Below are 13,477 nucleotides of genomic sequence, written 5' to 3'. Positions count from 1 at the left end.
TAAACTGCTGAGCTGTCTTCACGCTTTGATATGGGTGTCTTGGATCACACTGTGTCCTCCATTTTGCTATGGCTGGGAGGCTTGGGATGAGAGCAAGGCTCTGGACCAGCGGCCAGCAGCTCAAATCTTGACTCTGAGCATCGTTAAGCATGGTGTCTCTAGCTGAGCCACCACTGGTTCCTCCTTCCTCCCCACAGATGCTGAAAACAAGATGCTGTGGGGCTGGTTTTTGGACTCCATGAGGTGATGTATCCCAGTCACAGACACTGGGTTCTACACAAAGTAGGTGCTCAGTTAACACATACATCCTTCTGTTACTTCAGGCCTTGCTGGGCCCTGAATCTGTCTTATCTGTCCAATAGGAGAAAAGGCAGGGTTTTCTTTGTACTCTTCTGGGATGACAACAGGCATGCAGAAGATGCTTTGCTAAAGGACACTGACTCTGAGGCCCACAGGGTGACTCTGGAGGAGTCTGGTGCTTGTGCCTTCACTTTGGGACTGTCTCATGGACTTTGGCTCTCACTCATATTTGACTGCACACAGGTGTATCCATTGTCACCCATCACCAAGGAGTCTGCAACCCAGGTCCTTTCTCTCATCCCTCTTTAGAGCTGAAAGCATAGAGAAGGTCATTGTCCTAAACCTGCAGTCTCCCTTTTGCCTTTGTCATCCCAGGACTCCACACACAGTTGAACCCCGCTAGATCAGACAACTGTGTGCAGGTGAGCGGCAAAGGTCCTGACCCCTTCATAGATCCGTTTTTGATGTCAAGACACAGATGTGGTCACCTCTGTTGTCCAGATCACTCCTTTTTCCAGATTTCACCCAGCCTTAGTCCCTCCAGCTATATGGATGCTTGCCCCATGTTCCACCATGGTGGGCTCTGCAGGAGGAACCCCATTATCTGTTAATTGGACAGGCACCATGGATCCAGGTCCCCACCCCCAGGCCTTTCCCAAGCCTGCCTCCAAAAGCTGCAGAAAAGAAAGCTCCATGTCTTCCAGCTCAGGAGCACTTCCCTGCATCCAGTTTTTCAATGATGTCACTGAGACAGCTCAGAGCCCTGCCAGGAAGCCCAAGAAGTCCCATTTGTCATTCTGAATCTCTAGGAGTCTGTGGGAAAGCAGAGTGTGTGAGGTTGACAGTTCCCAGTGGCCCCATAGCAGGGACCATGTGCAGGATCATTGTGATATGTGTTTTGGGGTCCAGCTGTGGTTCCAAATCCTCTGCTTCCTCCCTCTCAGGGTATCTGGATGCTGCTGCACACATCCAGAAGGGCTAGAAGGATGGAGCAGAGCCCGGAATAGGTGGAGTTTTGCAGGATTCTGGTCTAGCTGGGAGTAAGGGCTGAGGGTGAGAGGGTAGAAGGAAGCAGGCCTTCTCCCAAGTCTTAGTGTCAGAGCTCTTTTAGGTGAAGGTCTTCCCTGTTGATCTTCAATGAAACAGCTCTCTGAGGCGATCTTAGCATCTGCATATTTCTTTATTGGGGTGGACTTGTACACATTTATTCAGGGTGAACCAAGGGTTACATCATTTTAGGGAAAGGGTGAGAATGTTCATGGTGGGCAAAGGTTGTTGGCTGAAGGATTAGGTACTGAGATGCCTCATTTGCATGGGGAGGCATTTCAGGAATCTCAGGTGCAAGGCTGTGTGACATTCCTTAGATAGGTGGTAGGGTCCAGGACCCCCCCAGGTAGAGAAGAGAAAGCCCCACTAACAAACAGAGTCCGCCATTTTGCACAGAGCTCAGGGCTTTCTGGTAGTGTCAGATTTCAACCTCAGCTGCATGATTTCCTGACACATCACGACACGACGTCAGTGAGAACCATGACTGAGGAAGGAAATGAGGGTCTGGTGGCTCTGATGGACATGGGGGACAGGAGGAAGGACCTGGAGGCCGATGCTAAAGCAGCAGGACCTGGTCACATGGTGAGGACATGGTAGCCCCATACTGGGAAGCTAGGCCTGGAAAGTGCTGGAATGTCATGGAAGCAGAGAGGGAAAATGCTCTTCCATATTCTCAGCACAGGCTGGCTGGGGACTCTAATGAACTTGGGGGTCAAGGCTCCCAACTGAGGTCCCTGGACTTCTGGATAGAAGCAGAATCCAAGGGTACCGCAGTCATCCATGCCAGGAACCACAGCCCAGTCATTACCCAACATATCCAGGGACCCACAACAATGGAGCCCTGGGTCCAGTCCCACATCCCAGCTGCTGTTTGAGTGAGAAGTTTCCAGACATCACTGTGGAAATGCAGCCTGGAGTGAAGACATCAGCAAAGTGTCTTCTGAGCCCTGGCAGAGGATCAAGAGACGGAAGACACAGATCTAGCCTAGTGCCACTGACTATCCAGACCCCAAAGGGTAACCCTCATCCCAGGTCACAGGGGGGCTCGGAAGGACTGTTCATACTGGGAAAGAGGAACAAGCCCTATACTGCTCATATCTCTCACTGAGGTGGCAATTTGGAACAGACTTGTAGCAGGGGGCCTCAGACATTCCCAGAGAGTGTCTCAAATAGACGGAAGCTTATATGAAGGCCCCAGATGGAGCCTCCCTGAAAGTTCTGGAACCAGTGAGGAGACTTGTGTCTAGACAGTCAGAAGGTTCCCGTGGGTTGGCAGGGTCTTGAGCTTTCACTTCAGGGAGACAGAGTCTCCCAGGGTTCTGAGCAGAAGGTCCTGGCTACCTTAGAGTCTACAGCTTCCCACTGATTGCATGTTTGGGTGAAGGTGTATCTGAGAGGGCAGTGAAGATTCTGGAATATTCCAGCCAAATTACAATGGTGACTCATTCAGGACTGGAGCAGGAGTGTGAAGGAGTGGGTGAGATGGGGATGGGCAGAGCAGGAGGGGAGGGTGTTTGGAGGAAAAGAGAAGGCACCTTGGAAACCTCCTTTATAGAACACAGATGCTTCCCAGAATTCCCTTGCACAGCATCCAAGAGGGCACAGGTATCCAGCCACCCTGTATCTTATTTCCTCTCCTTAAGAAGCAGAGATGGATAACAACATCTACTCCGCAGGGTGTGGGGCTGCATGAGGTCACATGTGTGCACAGGGAGACCCTGGCAAGAGCTGGTGTGTGAAAGGTCCCCAGACCTTTAGCAGCAGGACACCCCCCCAGAGCCATGGACCCATGGGCAGGCATATGTGGGCTCTTCATCCTCTCTGCCCCATAGCTGTCCCTGGGGCTCAATCCAAGGCAGTTTTATGGTAAATCAGGATTGCTTATTAAAGCTGAGAAACCGTTACTCTGGACCCCAGCCAAATAGCCTTCTGGGAACCATAAGATAAGGGGGAGGGAGGGAGGGACTGGGGCAGCTGCAAACCCATGTCTGAGGGGGCAGTGGTGAGGCCTACTGGGCAGTTCCATGCCTGGGGCCTTGGAGGAATACTGCTGCTGGGTCCTCCCACTCCAGGCAAAGCTTTGGGGAGTTTCCTTTCCAAGTGGCTCCTGCACCCCAGAAGAGAAACACCAGTGAGTTTCTAAAACAAGAGTTCACAGCCTAGACAGGTGGGTGGTCTGGAGGATGGATTAAGTGAGATATTATGTGTGAAAGCCAGGCAAGTCAGGCAATGACTGAACTTATACTTAGTTTACATGCCCAGGAGAATCCATTCTTAGCAGATTCATCCTTAGAGACCGTGTGGCTCCGCTCAGCTCTCGGATGGTCCCTGAGTACGCGCTATGTATGACTAGGCGTGCTCCAAGGTCAGGAAAAGCAATTCTGAACAAGACGGAGGAGACCTGTCCTCCTGGATGGATGGGACTTTCAGACCCAATCATTGAGGCAATCAAACAAGAAAAACGACAAGCGGAGAAGATGAGCTGTGAGGTTGATCTGAAGGCACAAAAGGGGTGAGAAGTGGGCAGATGCTGGCTGCCGGCCGGGAGCAATAGTTCTCAGAAGCCTCCCTGGGGGAGCCGCCTGTGGGGCTGCAGTCAGCAGGATGCAGACATGGGGCTATCAGCAAAGGGATAAGTGGGATTGGGGGTGATGGGGAGGTGCCTTGAGGTGGGTCTCAGGCCACGCACCCAGAGCTACAGCAGCAGGCCGGCACCTAGAGAACTCAGAGAGATGCTGGGAGTTCCAGTCTTGGGGAGACTGGCTGATAGATGTGGGCTCCCTATCCCTTCTGACCTAGTGCTGTCCCTGGGGCTCAATCGAAGGCAGTTTTATGGTAAATCAGAGGATTGCCTGTTGAAGCCGTTAATCTGGACCTCAGCCAAATGGCCTTCTGGGAGCCATAAGGTAGGGGGAGGGAGGGATGGGCTGAGGGCAGCAGCAAACCCGTGTCCATAAGGCTGGCGGTGAGCCCTCGGAATGTCTGCTCCTGGCCGAGGGAAGTGGTGCAGCTGGTAAGGACACTGGTCCCTGACCAGGACCAGATGGTGAGGGGCCAGAGGGGTTGGAGGGGCCTGAGAGTCTGGGGGATAGGGTAAGAAGCCTTTTGAGTTCTGCCAGCTGAAGGCCACTGCAAGAAGTTGGTTCTGCCCCTCCAGAGGCGCATGGGCCGTTGAAAGGGAGACTGAGTCTAGAGGAACATGAGAGAGGCTGATGGGCAAGCTCCAAGGCCTGGGGTCTGGAAAACTTGCTCTCTGACCAGAGGAGCATGAGGTTGTAACTGTAAGCTGGGCAGTTTGTGGGACTGCAGACTCTGTCTCTGGGCCTCAGTTTCCAATCTGGGAAAAGAAGATAGTGGTAAGATTGAAATCGTGGCTTGGGGCCTGTCCCAGAAATATTCACCAAGGACCTGTATGACATCAGTCCCGCAGCCTCGTCCGGGAGAGTTAGCACTTACTTGTGGGGTTCTGCAGTAGCATCTCCAGGCTTCAGCCTTGGAGGCAAACACTGGGCTCTGAGGCTCAGTCAGGGAGAACTTGTTCAAAGCCACATAGCTGATGAGTGCAGAGATTTGGACCGGAGCACATTCTGGCCTGGTCACCACCACGTCATCCACCTCCACATGGCTTCCTCACTTCGAGGGTGGATGACTGCTAAGGACCCCACTTGACAATCTAACTGAGGCCGAAGGGATCCTGCCTGTGTGGATGCTGCATGGATTTCTCTCAGAGTTTCATTCCACTGGACTCTGGAGGTGTCCGTACCACTTCTGGGGCCACTGTAGAGGACATCCTATGGCAGCATTCTCTGTGGGTTTACCTGTCACTGTTCCTGAAGAATTCTCAGCTGGCGACAGTGCTGAGTGTCACCTGATCCTCCCTCCTAGGGCTGAATGTCTGCAAATATCTTCCAGTCCTGCTTAGAAAACTTACTCTCAAGAGTCTGATAAATTCACACAACTAAAAACATACTGTACCACCACCCACCCACCCCTTTATCCTTTATCTGTCTATCTGTCTGTCTGTGGGCCTATCCATTCATTCATCTGTTTTTCTACTCATCTATCCACCCTCCAGCCATCTGTATATCTGTCTATCCATCCATCACCTATGTATTTATCATCTGTCTATCCATCTACCTGTCTACCTATCCTTTAGTTTGTACATCCATCACTTGTCCACCCTGTCATCCACCCACTTACTTATCCATCTATTCATTTATTAGCATATTTACACACACACACACACACTTACCTAATCCACCAGGGCTTGGGACCAGCATGGCCACCAGAATAACCTTAGAAACAATGGCCAAAGATGAAGTTGCACAGGCAGATCAGAGCCTCGTACAGATTGGTGACCCAGTCCAAACCTTTAAACCTCAGGTTGAACGAGACTCTCAATTCTTCTTTTTTTTTTCCCCACACAGATCAAGATTCTTCCAGGACCTTGGGAAGCCCAGCCCTCAGAGCTCCTGAAGCCGCCACAGATTTGGTTGGGGGGTGGACTGTTTTGATGATGGTTGGCTGAAGGTGGGTGTGGCATGGGATGGAGCTTGTATTCCTAGCCGAGATGCCCTGTTATATATGCTTTAATCACTGTGCATTTATTTGATCCTCTCACCTGCCAGGAAGGTCAAGCCAACCTTGCCAGTGTGGAGGGCATAGCTAAACAGTAGGAAGGCACTGAGGAAACCTCCCTGGGGAAGAGCCAACCTGGCTTAGGGACCTCGTGATTCAGTTGCAGGGGGAGGTAGGGCAAAGTACAGGCTCTGGATAACTCTGCAGAGCTGATGTTCTAGAGGGAAGATGGGTCACAACTTCAGACTGTGGCATGTGTGAGAAAGAATCACAGGCCAGAGGGGCATCTATCAGCTGAGCAGGCTAGTGGGGGTCTCACAAAGGAGGTGACATTTGCCTGAGACTTCTGGGCAGAGAGAAGAGGCAATCCTAAGACTGCATATGGTGGCCATTCAGAAAACAGGCAAGAGATCACATGGCCAGGGCAGCAGAAGCCAGGAGGCAGGGACAGTGAGACTGGGGGAAAGTCTGATTGGGAAAATGGACAAGCATGCTAGGCCATGGAACATGGAACAGAGGATGCAAAGGTATGTTTTATGTCACATCAAACTTTCCCAGGAAGCTCCCAACTTGCATGTATTAAGGTGAGGTTGAATTCTGTCTTCTCTTGGCTGGGGTGGATGCTCCTTAGACTGGTGAATTTGGTGGAGGGTCCCATCTAGGACCAGCTAAGGCAGAGCCTTCTGGAAGTCAGCTCTGCAAACGCTTAGAGGAGCCTTCTACATCCAAGATCTGTGTTGCAAAGAGGGAAGCGGAGTGCCTCACTAACCACCCCTAACACATCTGACACATGAGCACAGACTCTAAAGCTGCCTCTGTGGGAAAGCCAGACATTGCTCTCCTTGTGGGAGTGCCAACTGCTGGGGGAAAGGATGCTGGACATGTATGGAAAACAGCATCACACGAGGCTTTAGTTCTTTAGCACCGGGGCAGCAGCCAGAGTAAAGGGACGGCACTCAGCTGGTCCTGAGCATAGTCAGGGATCATCCAGAGGGCTCTAGAGCAGGTGGGGAGCTTGGCAAATAATGTGAGAGAATGTGAGGTCCTGGCGGAGTTTGGTAACTCTTGGACCAGATCAATTATAGCCATGAAGGACTTGATCTGCAAGCAGTAAGTATTGCTTGACTCTTGAAATCTCTTCCCACCTAATCAGTCTCATAAATCATGTGGTTCTTTATCAACAGGGATAGAACTCAGAAAATTCAATGTGAGCATGACTTAAGCATGAGAGTATATTTATATTCGGTTACTCAAAGGAGGTTTTGAGAATTGGGTACCCTTACCTATTCCTGAAGCTCCGTTAGGTCAAAGGGGACCACATCCCTTTCCGATACTTCCTCCTCACAGCTGCTTTGAGATACAAGACAGCCGCTGAGCACCAGCCAGGGTGTCCGTATCCCCAGGGACCCAGAAGGAGGCATACAACCAGTGCACAAAGCCACACGTTCCTCACAGAAAACATTATGGGATGGAGTTGACCCAGGAAGTTGGGCAACATCTCCTTCTCAGAAGCCATGTGTCCATCTCAATTGGAAGCTGTTTCCAATGAAGGTGGGCAGGACTTCGGGTTGTTCTGCTGGGCCTCATTCTCGTATCTTCGGAGGACAGCACCAATGCTGACAGTGTCCTACAGTCCTTCTCCTGTATCACTGAGTTCAGATACTCAAAGCCCCCTCCCTCCGATTTTTTGGCTTGAATACATCATTCCTGAGACTCTTAAGGACCCCGGACTTCTCAAGTTCTACTTTATGACGCCTTTGCACCCTCCATCGCAGCCCCTCAGGAAGGGCAACCTGGTACACCGCAATGCCTGCACCCTCTTCTCAGTCTTCCCACTGCCTGCCCCCCTGACATGATGCTGAGGGACATTTCAGTGGCTCCTTTCCTTAGCTTACATAGATTCGGGGAAGCACCTAGGGTGGGTGAGGCAAGGAGGAGCTCTCCCAAGATCCAAGGGTGGCAGGTGGGATGGGCAGGGAGCACTTCCCGTGTGGTCTCTCCGTGAGCTGGAGCACGGTGCTGAACATCACTTCTGGTGAATGAAGAGACAGAATTATAGCCCCACCCTCATGTGGGACAAACCACCACCATATCCGTGACACTCTCTTGAGGAACAGTGTTCCTCATATCAGTCTCCACCTCCCCTCAGCTGCACACTTTAGTTTTACAAACACAGAATTTTACTCTCCTCTCTTCAGAGGACAGACTTCCTAATGGGATATGACATCCACCCTGGGGTGGAGCAGGAGCCTGGGGAGCAGAAAGATGACATGCTTGGTGCTCATGGTGGGCTCCTAGCCCTAAGAAGAAGGACTCTAGTTCTTTCAAGTCCCAGCATCAAGGAATCCATTGGCGAGACCATGCCAAGCCACTGTAGTATGAGGAAAGTTTGTTGGTTGTTTTGTTTATTGAGACGAGGTCTCCTTCAGCCCAGACTGGCCACCAACTCACTGTATTGTCAAAGATGACCTTGACCTCCTGAACCTCCTGCCTCTGTTACTGAATGAGGATTGAAAGGAGTGTCTTAGTCACTGTCCTATTGCTGTGGAGAGACACCATGGCCAAGGCAACTCTTAAAAAAAAGAAAACATTTAATTGTGGGGCTGGCTTACAGTTTCAGAGTTAGCCTATTATCATCATGGAGGGAACACTGGGGCAGTACAGCTACATGAGAGCTACATGCTGATTCACACACCACACACACACACACACACACACACACACACATGAACAGAGAGAGAGACAGATAGACAGACAGACAGACAGAGACAGAGACACAGAGAGAGACAGACACACAGAGAGATAGAGCTACAGAGATAGAGAGACACAGAGAGACAAAGAGAGAGACAGACACAAACACACAATCCTTCTGGTTGTATCAGAGTCCCACTTCCTGATGAGTAAACTTTCAATTATATGAGCCTCTGGGGACCATTTTCAGTCAAACTACCAAGGTAGGTACCACTCTATTGTGCTGGATGCCTGAGTTTCTAAAGATAGGCACCCTGTTCAGAGGGTGTCATGGGACCTTCCCAGCTGACCAGGTGAAGGATCCTCAGCTGCTTGTGGGTCTCGGAACCAGGTCATGAGCCAAGGAGGCTAATTCCCAGCCATGCTGCAGAGTCGGAATCTCTGATTCAACACTTACTGATGGAACCCTGGGAAGTTTGGTCCATCCCTCTATGCCCTGGTTTCTCTGCCTGCAAACAGACATCAACCTCATACTCCCTTCCAGGGCCGCTCTGCTGATAAAGGAGCTGGTAGCACCTTCACGTGGAACATTACCAAGTCATCTGCTCACATCTGGTGACAACATGGGTAGAAATCACCGTGGAACCCTGATCTCCCAACACAGCCATGGTTTTAGAATCAATATGCCCAACTGCTGACCGCAGGGAGGATGCCGAACCACCTGAGGTGAGCGGATGGATGTTGCGGCGTGCCTGTTACCCATGATCTCACGCTCATCCTGAGCCATCCTCCCAAGCGGGCAATGCATGGTTCTGTTGGCCTGTGCTGGGCCATGGGGTGGAGCCAGCCTTGTCAATCATCCTGTATGAGGGTAGAGAAGGTGATTCCATGGGTGTGAGCAGAAGGGGTGTGGGGGTGTGGGGGTGGCACAGTATGAAGAGGCTGCTGGCTTCACTCCTAATCATACAATGTCCACCCTAAGTCTGAGTGAATGCATCTTACCTTCAGTTCAGAAGGGAGCGATGGGTCCCCGAGCTCCGATTCTATGTTCAAGAAGGGCAGCACAGAGTGCCACCCTCTCACACGTGCCAGGCCTTGGTCTGAGAGGTTGAGACTTGGAAAAAAAAAAAGGCTTTTCTGGTCTTTCCAGTAACCCCATCTGTGGTGGAATCGGCCTCATTGCATGGGAAGGTGTTCTGTTCCTAAGTTCCTGAGGAGTGTGGTGACGGGTTTGTCCTGAGTCAGTGCTATGTGACTGACGGGCCAGTTCCACTGGGAGGTGCAGCAATGGAGGTGTGCAGACCAGTCCATGGTCTGGAATGGTCATGATCATAGCGCGTGACAGGGGTACTAGTCACTTTTCTTGTCCCCCATGACAGAACACCTGATGGGAATGGCCAGAGGGAGGAAGAATTTTTCAGGCTCACCATTTGGGGGGATACAGCTCATCACGGCAGGGAGGGCACTGTGTCTAGGGTGGTACTGCCCACGGTAGCAGAAACAAGAGGTGGCCATTTCTCACTTCTTAGTGGGTCAGGAGGCAGAAAGAAGGAACAGAAACAAAGCCAGATCATAACTTCACAGACTATGCCTCCAGCTGGGTCAAAGGTCAGACAGTGGACGACAATGTTCAGATACATGAGTCTGTAGGGGGTGTCTCATATTCAAGGCATAGCAGTCGGTATGTTTTAATTGAGAGAGAGAGAGAGAGAGAGAGAGAGAGAGAGATCATAAAACAAAGCCAGAGTAATCTTGTAGTGAGGGAACCAAAATCAATTAGAAGAAAGGGCAGGTGGTAATTCTAGCTTTGTGCTGTCACCCATGGGGCCGTCTTAGTTACTTTTCTATTCCTGTAAGGAAACACTGACAAATGTGGCTCAAGGAAGAAGAGTTTATTTTGGCACATGGCTCGAGATGCAGTCGTCAAGTGGGAAAGCTGAACAGCAGAAGCTTGGAGCAACTGGTCATATGATGTCCGCAGTCACAAACGAAACAGCAGCAACAAAGGGCTTGTGCTCACCTAGCTTTCTTCTCTTTACGCGGTTGCAGCTGCGATTCAAGCCTAGGGAGTGGTGCTGCCTGCTTACCCACTTTTAGTGGGCATCTCAATTAAACTAGTCAATAGAATCCCTCAAGGACACTCTCACAGGCTCACTAATCCCCACAGGCATGCCTGGAGCTGTGTCTCCTGGGTGATTCCAGACCTGGTCAAGTTGAAAATTAACACCAATATCACAGAGCCCCAAGGTTGAAGAAGTGACCTCTTGTTTTATGATTAGTAGCAAAGGTTGAGAAACTGACTAAAATATATTAGCACACAATTTGGGCTCTCTCCTCAACAAGCTTGATACTGAGAGAAAATTTATCTGGGAAAAGCTTGTCTTGGTAGAATCTAGTATAGTATGATTCTGAATCCAAAATCACTTTTCACACACACAACAGATGCTTTTGGAGAGCTAAGAGGACAGGATGCTGGGATGTTGGCAAATGCACCCTTTTCTTCCTTTAACCTCACAGCTCAGGGAAGACCTGTTCTGTTCATGGTCCCATAGATGGGGGTTCTTTTTTGACACAAGAAGTCTGTTGCTTTATTCAAATATTTGGAGGCTTGGCCTGGTTCTGTGAGGACCCTGTCAGTTTGGTTTTGATTGTGGTGATAAAACACCATGACCAAAAGCAACTTGGGGAGGAAAGGGTTTATTTCTGCTTATGACTCTCAGGGCAGACTCCATCTCTGAGGGAAGTCAGGGCAGGAACCCGAGGCAGGAACGGAATCAAAAGCCATGGAGGAACACTCCTTACTGACTTGCCCCCAATGGCTTGCTCAGCCTGCTTTCTTATACCCCAGGCCCGCCAGCACAGGGATGGCATCACTCACACTGAGCTGGACCCTCCCACATAAATCATCAATCAAGAAAATGTCCCATGGGCTCATGTTGGGAGCCGACTTTAAACAGAAAGCAGCTAGAAAGCAGCTATCAACTTTGCAGCCATCTGGAGCCACATACCCTGATGAGAGACTTGTTTTTCAACAGCCTACAACAGCTGAAGCACACTCTGATAAATATCTTGTTTATCCCACATAGCTTGTTTTGCTGCTTAGTGACCCCAGCTGCCTGGTGCACGTGGTAAAATGTTTTCACCTGTGTTCTCCTGCTTGTGCTTACAAATACCCAGGATTTCCTTGTAGTAGGGGGGGGGTGTAGTAGTAGTAGGTGTAAGGAGGTGGTGGTGGTTAGTAGGAGTGGTGTGTGTGGTGGAGACAGTAAAGGAGATTTGACTACAGATCCTCTGACTTGTCTCTATTCTTCCAGTCTCTTGGCCCTCCATCCCCACTCTCTCTCTTGACCAGAGCACTTAGCCCCAAAGTGTGGGGTGGTGTGGATAGCAACATAGTAGCCCCAAAGCGTGGGGCAGTGTGGTCATCAACAGGCTCACCTAAAGTCCAACCTGATGGGGGCATTTTCTCAGTTGAGGTTACTTTTTCTCAGGTGACCCTAGCCTGTGTCAAGTTGACATAAAAACTAACCACCGCAAATTTCAACTTCAAGATTCTGGAGACAGTTCAGAAAATCTACATACTAACTACACATGCATGACTACCTACATTTCATACCCAGGACCCACATATGGAGCCAAGTGCCAGCTGTGGCGAGGAGATGCATGGATCCCTGGAGCTCAATGTTCAACCAGCCTTAGCTAATCAGGGAGCCCAGAGTCCAGTGAGAGACTGTTGAGGTCACCTTTTTTACAATGTGTGAAGGTAAGTCTCTGTATTTTCATTTGTTAATTCTGTACTAGTAGAGAATATTGGTATTGTCATTTCTATGGCCCATCTCCAGCCTAACATTTGTAAATGCTTGTCTTTCCACACCTGTTCAGATACTTGAAGGTCAGACAGCCCTTGATGCCTAGAGACAATCTAGAATTGTATCAGAGATTGTCTTGCTGCTGATTGGTTGAAATAAAGATCTGACAGCCAATAGTTGGAAAGAGAGAGAGAGAGACAGAGACAGAGAGACAGAGACACACAGAGAGACAGAGATAGCGACAGAGACAGACAGAGAGATAAACAGAGACAGACAGAGAGAGAGAGACTCTGGAGAAGAAAGAGAAGCAGGAGATTCAGAGAGCAGACAAGGAGGGAGCAGACATGGGCCACAGCAGAGCAGAGAAAAGTATAGAGGTAGCCATGTGGTGGGTCATAGGCTGGTTAGTCAGGTTAAGTTTAGAGTAGCCAGGAGACTGCCCAAGGAAAAGGCCTGAACTTTAAACTATTAGAAGCCACCGTGTCATTATTTATAGAGCTGGCAGGTCTGAGAAAGTCCCGCTATAAGAGACACTGTGTCTAAAATCAAGGTGGACATCTCCTGAGAAACAACATCTTCAGTACCCACGCGCGCGCACACAAGCGCGCACACGTGCACACACGCACAGCTACATACACAAGCATATAAATAAGACCTCCTCTCCCGCTTCACCCTTGTGAGCTGATCAAACCCTTGGTTTGCATATTTTAACTTGAATTGGATTTTTTGGTCCTTGGGCCAAGGAAGCTCCATGGAAGGAAGACTCTTTTTCACAAGTCCCCACCCCGAGGCTACTGTCAGGTGAACACACTCTTCAACCAGCAAATGCCACTGAACTTGTAAAGAGCCCCGCCCCCTTCAGACATTTGGTGGGCTGCTGTTCTTCTCTCTGCACCCAAGGAAGCAGGCTGTTCATTACGCATCAAGGTCTTAAAGGGTCTCAGACCCTTTCTGTCACCTCCACGTTCTCAATGTCAGGGGCCTCTGTGTTAACATTGGTGCCAGGAGTCAGCGCCGGGGAGAAGGCTCAGTCAGCAAAGCACTTGTTTTGT

At 50.2% G+C, this 13,477-nt stretch overlaps 1 long non-coding RNA gene across 1 annotated transcript; it reads left to right on the top strand.

Annotated features, from left to right (window-relative positions):
• The first annotated feature begins 5,775 nt into the window (after positions 1-5,775).
• On the top strand, positions 5,776-12,611 carry LOC143441217 (uncharacterized). The gene is made up of 3 exons (XR_013108445.1): positions 5,776-5,877; positions 9,161-9,342; positions 12,237-12,611. It is a non-coding gene; the product is annotated as an uncharacterized LOC143441217 (long non-coding RNA).
• The last annotated feature ends 866 nt before the right edge of the window (positions 12,612-13,477 follow it).

The sequence above is a fragment of the Arvicanthis niloticus genome, chromosome 2, assembly GCF_011762505.2.
Source record: "Arvicanthis niloticus isolate mArvNil1 chromosome 2, mArvNil1.pat.X, whole genome shotgun sequence".
Lineage (NCBI taxonomy): Eukaryota > Metazoa > Chordata > Mammalia > Rodentia > Muridae > Arvicanthis > Arvicanthis niloticus.
Note: the sequence above shows the minus strand (reverse complement) of the source record. Positions and strands in the feature narration are given on the sequence as shown.